The following is a 9,487-nucleotide window of genomic DNA, read 5'->3' on the forward strand; positions in this document are numbered from 1 at the left end:
GTTAGAGTTCTCTGTATGGGGTTTGTATATTTTTGCAACTGTCATGGAAGTTTGAAATTATTTCAAAATAAAAAGTTAAAAAAATCAGACTGGCTTCAGTGTGAAGAATTCATTCAAGAAATATTTCCTGAGTGCCTACTGTGAGCCAGGTACTGACTGGGCACTGAGGACACAAAGGTGGACAAACAGACATTCCCTATCTTTGAGGATCTTAGTTACAGACAGACAAACGGTACATGAGATGATGATAAGTGCTGTGAAGAATGTTCGAACAGGGTAACAATGAAAGAATATTGTTTTTTTACCTCAGAAAAACATTAGGGTTATATAGTTCGATCTAATATTTGGAAGAGTCAGAGAAGTCCTCTAATGAGATGACCTAAAGAAAGTGAGAAAGGCAGATCATGCAGACACCCAGCAGAAAAGCAAAGGAGCAGCAAGTGCAAAGGCCCTACAATGTACATGCAAGAATGTACTTGGCATGTTTGAGGAACAACAAGGCCAGTGTGTCTAAAGGGCAATAGGTGAGAGGGAAGACTGGTATGGAGTACCAGATCTTGCTGGGTCTTGTAGACCATGGTAAGAAATTGGCTTTTCCTCTCTCATTGAGATGAGGTTTTGAGCAGAGAAGCTACACCACCTGTCATTTTTGAAAGGACTGTTCTGTTAATAGAATCTAGGTGGTGTGTATACAGGTGGTTACTGTAAAATTCTCTCAACTTTTCTGTAATTTTGAAAATGTTCATAATAAAATGAGGGGGACTATTTTAGCTGCTGTATTGTGAATAGACTTTTGAGGGGCAAGGGTACAAGCAGGGAGACCAGTTAGATTATTGCAATAATTCAGGTAGCAATAGAGGTAGTAAGAAGTGATTAGATTCTGAATATATTTTGAAGATAGAGCCAGCAAGATTTGCCAGTTGAATGGTATGAGGTGTGAGGAAAAGAGAAAAGTAAAAGGTAACCCTGAGGTTCCAACTGGAAGGATGGAATTGCCACCAACTGAAATGTGGAAGACAGTGTAGGAAACAGATTGGGGAAAAGCCTAGGAGTTTATTTTTGGACAAGGTGAGATTGAGATGCCTGTCACACATCTAAGTGAAGATGTCAAATAGGTGATTGAATATATGAGTCTGTGATTCAGAAGAAACATCCAAGTAAGAGATAAAAATTTATGAAACCTCCTAAAGATTAGGAATATAAGGACCAGTGCCTTGAGAATTATATGGCAATGCTCACTCATGCTTTTGTTCTAGGCGGCTTTTGTTTCTAGATAGTTATTAAGTTACTTCATATTGCCATTCAGAATTTTTATATGTAGTACTCTCTGCAATTCACTTGTGTTCTTAAAGCTGGTGGTTGTTGTTAATGTTACCCTTGTCTTCCTAAGCAGATTATAAGTTTCTTGAGAAAAGGTCTATTTTCTTTTATACATTCTACTATGCTAGTATCCTTATTAGGCATTTTAACAATGCTCATAAAATACAATAAACTATTTGAATATAGAGTTTTTCATTTGTTTTCATAAAGCATCAATTTTCTTATAAATATTTAAGTTAGACATCTAACTGTCCTGTGAAAATAAGAGTCGAGTTAAAATTTTCAGTCTATTTCTACTCCTACCTATTTCAAGTCAGACAAATAGGAGCCTTCTGCAAATAAATAAATAAAGACTCAGCTCTTCTCCATATCAGCTTTATACACAGACTTCATCTGGTAGCAAGATGGTTCCCAAAAACTTCAGGTATATATCCACCCCAGTCCAATTCCAGCAAGAAGAATCCTTCCCAGTAGTCCCTGGATTCACTAATTGAATCAACACGGGTTACTTTCCCATCCCTTACAAATTAACCAGGAAAATTCTGTGCTGTGATTGGCCAGATGTGAGTCATATGCTTCACCCCTGGTTCACCTGAAGAGCATGGATTATAGGAGAAGAGTGGTTCTCCAGAAAAAAAAAAAAAAGTGGAGTACTATCACCGAAGTGAGAAAATGGGTACTGATGGTCATAAAAGAATACATATCACACCAAGTAACTCAAAGGCCTAAACATTGTTCCTTCCTCAAGCTTTTAAAAATTAGTGATCCCATGGCACTCACTTTGAATATCTTCCAGTTCTATACACAATACTGCATTTTTCCCTTCGTCATTAAGGAAATATATTAGCCATATATTCTGTTCCAGTTGATTAGTGAACATCACGAAAAGTAAATGCATGAGTATAAAAGTTAACCAGCTGGAAGGGTCAGTATTTCAGCACTTTTCCAGGATACACCCACCAGTATTGCAGGTAGTAGCTTGTCTTATAGTTCTTGGCTATAGTTAGGCCACTCAAAACGTATTTATTTGCCCTCAATACCCTGGGGGCAGGGTGGCTGCTAACTAAAATACCTAGGAAATAACTGCAACAGCAAGTGACAGTGAATCAGCTTAAGTTCATCTTCTATCAAAAGGACATCTACACAGTATAGAATAGTGAAAGGTATAATTATCTAGCATACATCTGTTTTCTCTTACACTTCTTTTCAACTTCACCATTTGCATTCCTTTCTACACTAACAGGTTTTTTTTTCCCACATGATGTTTGGCCTATCTTATATGGCATTTTTAACATTGTAGTTCAAAATATGATGCAAAATAGCTAACTTATATGTAAAGAGAAGTTCTAGAATTTGAGATGGCACCTCTAGGTTTTCTGTTTTGCTTTCCTGGACACCAGACATAATGTTCTCTCTACCAGGGCCTACTTCAAGTTGATCATAAGACTAGCAGAAAATGAAACCACACTAAATGAATACTTATTGAAGTTAATTTCATATATTTGAGCTGTATATGCCAAAGAATGACCAACTTTTATTAATAAGCACAATCCTGATCAGAATCACCACTGTACAGTCCTGTTCATCAGAGTTTCATATTTTGGAAATTAGATTTGGGTTTGGTTAATTTAGAAATAAGTATAATAATGAAATACTCATGGGATGTAGTCATTAAAAATTCTATTGTAGAAGAAGGGGACATAAGATAATGTGTACCATGTATTTCGATGTAAAAAGTAAATTACTGATCCAGCTCTAAGATGGCAGCATAGAGAGGAGTGGAAGCTAGTTAGTCCCCCTGGAACAACTAATAAACAACCAGGAACAACTAGTAAGTAATCCAGAATAACTGCAGGGGGGAAAACATGACCATCCACTCATCATACACCAACCTGAATTGGGAGGAATACCCAAGATCGCAGCATAAAATCTGTAAGTAAAAACTGTGGATCCAAGCAGGGAGCCCCTCCCCCACGGCCCAAACTACAAAGCCTTGTGGTGCTAAAGAGAAGCTCTCTCCCAGCAAGTGAATATAGCTCAGCTGAGCTCCAACTGGGGTTTTAACTGGCAAACGTGGATTGCTCAATACAAGCTACAAATCCACAACAAGCAGACAGAGGCTTTCGGTGACAACTGACCTTGGAGAGCTGGAGGGTGGCTGCGGACTAGCCCTGAAGGGGGTTTTCTGTCCCTTTTTCAGCTCAGTGGAGAAAGCCTCAGCCATTTTCAGTTCCCAGTACTCTGACCCAGACAAGCATAGAGGTAGCACAGGCAGAGAGTCTATTCAAATGATAATGACCTCTCCATAGGTGGGGTATCTTCCCTAAGAGGAAAGAGGTGGGGGCCAGCTCTACTACCCACCTTCCATTCAGAACCAGACCCCAGAGCCTGTGAGAAAACCGCCATGGGCCACACTTCCTTACACCAGTCTGGAGCTACAGGCTGACAGGCACCACCTGCTGGGCAGAAAAGCACAGTGACTTGAGGCTTCACAGGGTGCATCATACTTCTAAGACAAACCCTCAGGGAGATGTGATACTATTGCCTCCTTCTGAGACCTGAGCCCGTTCTGGTCTGGGAAAACCTGATTGGGGTAACCAAGGAAACCACATGCCTAGACAACGGAAAACTATAATCTACAGTAAGAAAAATGAAGTTATGGCCCAGTCAAGGGAACAAACTTAAACATCAACTGAGATACAGGAATTTAAACAACTAATACTAAATCAATTCAAAAAGTTTAGGGAAAATATGGCAAAAGATATGAAGCATATAATGAAAACACTGGGCGTACATAAGGTAGAAATCAAAAGTTTGATAAAATAACTGGCAGGATCTATGGAAATGAAAGGCACAACACAAGAGATGAAAGGTGCAATGGAGACATACAACAGCAGACCTCAAGAGGCAAAAGAAAACTCTCAGGAACTGGAGAACAAGGCACCTGAAAGCCTACACACAAAAGAACAGATAGAGAAAAGAATGGAAAAATATCAGCAACGTCTCGGGGAATTAAATGACAACAAGAAATGCAGAAATGTATGTGTCATTGGTCTCCCAGAAGAAGAGAAGGGAAAAGGGGCAGAAGCAATAATAGAGGAAATAATCAATGAAAACTTCCCATCTTATGAAAGACATAAAATTACAGATCCAAGAAGCTCAGCATACCCCAAACAGAATAGATCTGAATAGGCCTACACCAAGACACTTAATAATCAGCCTATCAAACATCAAAGATAAAGAGAGAATCCTGAAAGCAGCAAGAGAAAAGCGATCCATCACATACAAAGGAAGCTTGATAAGACTATGTGCAGATTTCTTAACAGAAGCCATGGAGTCAAGAAGGAAGTGGTGTGATATATTTAAGACACTGAAAGAGAAAAACCACAAACCAAGAATCCTATATCTGGCAAAACTGTCCTTCAAATATGAGGGAGAGCTTAAAATATTCTCAAACAGACAATGACAGAGTTTGTGAACAAGATACCTGCTCTACAGGAAACACTAAAAGAAGCACTGTAGACAGAAAGGAAAAGACAGGAGTGAGAGGTTTGGAAAACAGTTTTGGAAGATAGTAGCACAGCAATGTAAGTAAACTGAACAAAGATGGTTGAAAGACGAAGGTTGGGAGCATGTGGGACACCAGAAGGAAAGAGGAAAAATAAAGACTGCAACTGTATAACTCAGTGAAACCTAGGGTGCTCAACAATTGTAATAAAAGGTACAAATATGTTTTTATGTGAGGTGGAACAATGAATGTCAACAGTGCAAGGTGTTAAAAATAGGGTGGGGTTGGGAGGGAAATACAATCAAAGCAAACTAGAGACTGTAAGTAACAGAAACATTATGCTTCCTTTAATATAACAAAGGCAATATACCAAAAGCTAAATGCATATGGGGGGGGTGTGTGTGGGACTCTTGGCATTGGTGATGTTGTCTGACTCTTTATTCTACTTTAGTTTAATGCTATCTTTCCTTTTGTTGCCTCCTAGCTGTCATGTTTTGTTTTTTGTTTTTCTCTATTTTTTTCTTTTTCTCTTTTCTCTCTACCTTCTTTGACTCTTCTTCCTTGTTTGTGGAAGAAGTGGAGATGTCCTTATATAGATGGAGGTAATGGTGGTGAATACATAAATATGTGACTATACAGGGAACCATCAATTTTTTACTTAGGACCGAATGTATGATGTGTGAACAAAACTGTCCTAAAAAAAAAAATGGGTTGGTGACGAAACTTTAGGGCACTACATTGAGTGAAATAAGATAGACACATAAGGACAAGTATTTCAAGGTCTCATTGATAGGAACTAATTATAATATGTAAACTTATAGACCTGAAATATAAGTTACCAGGATATAGAATGAGGCTAAAAAACTTGCTTTCATCAATTGTTACAAATGTTCCACACCAATGCAAGGTGTTAATAATAGGGTGGAATGTGGGAATCCTGTATTTATGTGTCATTGTTCTATAAACCCACAGTTTCTCTAATAAAGAATTAAAGTTTAAAAAATAAGTTACTAAACAAGATGTTCTAGATGATCCCAATTTTGTTTAATATTTATGCATGCATAGAAAATACTGGAAAAGACACCCAAGTGTTAACCTTAAAGGTAGAATTGTCAGTGATTTTAATTTTATTTTTGCTTTTCTAGATATTCAAAGGTGAAATGTATTACATTTGTAATCTGATAAATTAATTTTAAAGAAAAATATCTTATAATACCAACACCACAGTCAAAATATGCAAAAGGTTTTACTAAAAAAATGATCTATAATTCTAACTGCTCAAAACTATCATTGATTTTTCTCTTGCCCTGTATACATCATTTGTGTTTCATTTTTTAAAAATCATGTACTGGAGGTACTGGATTTTAAAATAATCATGAACAATGCAGGTATGGCTCCTGGCCTCCTAGAACTAACCTTCTACTGGTGACATAACAAGTAAGTCAGTGGCAACAATATAGCATGTCGCAGTTTTTCTCTGTCCAACACCTGAACCTCCTTTTACACATTAGATTCAGGCTTTGGTTTATCAGCTGACAAGCATGTTGAACTCACACATGTTTGAATGAGAGGGGCAAGTGCTTCAGTTTGAGCAGCATCCCCATTGTTGTCCACATACTAGTATTCCATTATTTGAGTATTTTATTGCATGTTGCCCTTTTTTATAAAAATGAAAATGCAAATGCTAGTGATAGGAAATTTAGGTTTGATTGATAAGTGATTTGAATGATATAAAGATGGGAATCAGGTGTGCCAGAAGCAGCGCGTCTTCAGCCTCAATCAGACAACCAGATATTCATTAACTGAAGGCCAATAAACGGATTGAAGGAAAACAAGAAAATCAGAGAACAAGTACAGAATCCTGAAATTGTTTATTATTAAAGTTATGCCTAAATTTTTAGGTATGCTTAGAGATTTTGATCTCACGTTTTAGTTCTTCAGGATTGGATGCCTTCTTTAATCAAGTAAGTTTGTTGTTTGATTTTTATAATTTGTAGATATGTGATATGTTTAAAAGTTAGGAAATGCCTGTGGTGGCTCACCATTGCCTACAGAATAAATTCTAATCACTTATTGCATCAATGAAGTTAAAATCCACAAGGTTATAAGGATTCTAAGAAACAAAAAAAAATGCTGACCACCTTTGGAAGTTGCTATGGTAACTTGCTAATTATATGATAATGGTAATTGGAAAATAAAGGGGAAGAATCAAACATTTATATTGTATTTCATGTACAAATTGTATTTCAGGATAGCCAAAGAGCTGTTAAGGCAAAGTTCCTTTTCATAAAATATTTGCAACATAAATGTAGAAAAAATAATAAACTTAGAAAATTATCATTTTGGAACCCCTTAATGAAATAACAGATCTAAGTAGCAATCAATGGTTGCTAAAACCATTAAATGAAAGATTGATAGAGGGTGATATAATGAATGGATCAAGCTGGCACCACCTGGACCAACTGATCAATTTTAACATCACTAAAAGTTGAGCAATCATATATCATACCTCATAAACATCCTGATGTGGTACAACTGAAGACATGCTGAATTGCCTATGAAGTAATTCTGCCACCCCCCAAAAAAAACCTCAATATTACTGCAATAAATGGAGAGTTTTAAGAGACATAACAACCAAATGCAGATTCTGAACCGGCAAATCAACTATAAAAAGACATTTTTGAGACAGTGGGGAAATTTGAATATAGACTAGACATTAGATGATATTAAGGAACCACAATTAATTATTACTAATTTTCTCAGTATCGTAAAGATACTGTGGTTGTGATTTTGAAAAAAGAAAGTCTTTACCTGTTTGAGGCATATACTGAATTACTTTCAGTATATGAATTACTATATGGTGTACAGGATTTCCTTGAAATTACTCTAGATGGAAGGAGGGGAAAGTGGCAGAACAGATAAAACAAGATTAGGTGAGGGATAAACAGAATGTGCTATTTACATACAATGGACTACTATTCAGCCATAAAAAGGAATGAAATTTTGATATATGAGACAACATGGACGAAACTTGAAGACATCACGTTGAGTGAAATAAGCCAAAAGGACAAATACTGTATGGCTTCACATATATGAAATACCTAGAATGAACAAATTCATAAAGACAGAAAGTAGATCGCAAATTACCTGGAGGTGGGGGGGTTGGGGAGTTATTGTTTAATGGGTACAGAGTTTCTGTTTTCGAATGTAAAAGTTTGGTAATGGATGATGGTAATACAATATTATGAATGTAATTAGTATCAATGAATTGTACATAGTAAAGTGGTGAAAATGGTTAATTTTGTGTTATGTGCACCACGGTTATGATTACCATGATTCCTAGACTTATGGGGGAAGAAGATAGAGTGAGGAGGAGAAAAGGGGAAGTCTGGATTTCCTACTTATCTAGGCACGTGGGACTTGAGTTGACAAGCCAGGGACATTCCTGTGGTGAGAGCCGGCATGTTCCCCAGCTGGTGAAGCAGGATTTACTCATTACTCAGTTATTCAATTGCATGATTGTATCATTATATTTTATGGAGACAGTGCGGACTATGATTCAGAGGTGTGACAGTTTACTCTTCTTTAACTTAGAATAATAATACCTTGACTGCATAACTCCAGGGTTGCTGTGAGGATCATAAGAGATAATATATAGAATTATCATTTTTGTAAACTATCAATTGCTATACAAATGTAAGGCTTCATCATTACTGTAAGTGACTAGGTGATTTGTATCTTAAATACCCTTATTTTCCTTGATGCTCTGTTAACAATAAACGTTTAACAAGTACATTATAAAATTAGATTGTCAAGAAAAAACAACAGAGAAGTTTAGCATATGGTATGATCTTTCTGCATTCTCCTGTGTTACATAGGAATTCCTGAGAATAAGAGATTTTATCCAGTTAATATTTTATAAGTATATGCTTGTCTTGACTATATGCTCATCAATTTAGGAGACAAATACATTACTATATTCCATAAATAATGGCTTCTATTTTGTAACCTCAATTTCATAAGTCAATATTTTCTTTGTTCAATTATGTATAATAAATCAAGGGACTAGGTCAGAAGTTGGCAAACTGTGACCCAGGGAACAAACTGGCCACCACCTGTTTTTGTTTGGCCTGCAAGGTAAGAAGTTTGGGCATTTTTAAATAGTTTTTTTTTTTTTTAATAAAAAGACTATTTCATGACATATGAAAATTGTGAAATTCAAATTTCAGTGTCTATTTATTGGAACACAGCCACACCCACTCATTTATGTATTGTCTTTGGCAGAATTGAGTAGTTACAAGAGAGACCATGTGGCCCCCAAAGTAAAAAATATTTACTATCTAGCCCTCTACAGAAAAGTTTGCCAACCTCTGGACCAGAAGATTCAAAGTGTCAGGAATAAAAATATTTTTCTATGTTGCTAGCTCTCTCTCAGGATAAACAATCCTGAACTATATGGATTCAAATTATGCATATGCAATAAGAGAAATTCAGAGTTAAGGTTTTAAAATGCAATTACTAGTTTTGAGATAATTAAGAAAATTATAAAATAAACAAAATATAAATAAATAGATTATAATTAAATCCTTAAGAAATGTTTTCATTTTGCTCAATGATGGTGGCAGACTAAAGAGAATAGGGAGTGTATTAATTCCCTGA

Source organism: Choloepus didactylus, chromosome 1, assembly GCF_015220235.1.
Source record: "Choloepus didactylus isolate mChoDid1 chromosome 1, mChoDid1.pri, whole genome shotgun sequence".
In the NCBI taxonomy this organism is placed as follows: Eukaryota; Metazoa; Chordata; class Mammalia; order Pilosa; family Megalonychidae; genus Choloepus; species Choloepus didactylus.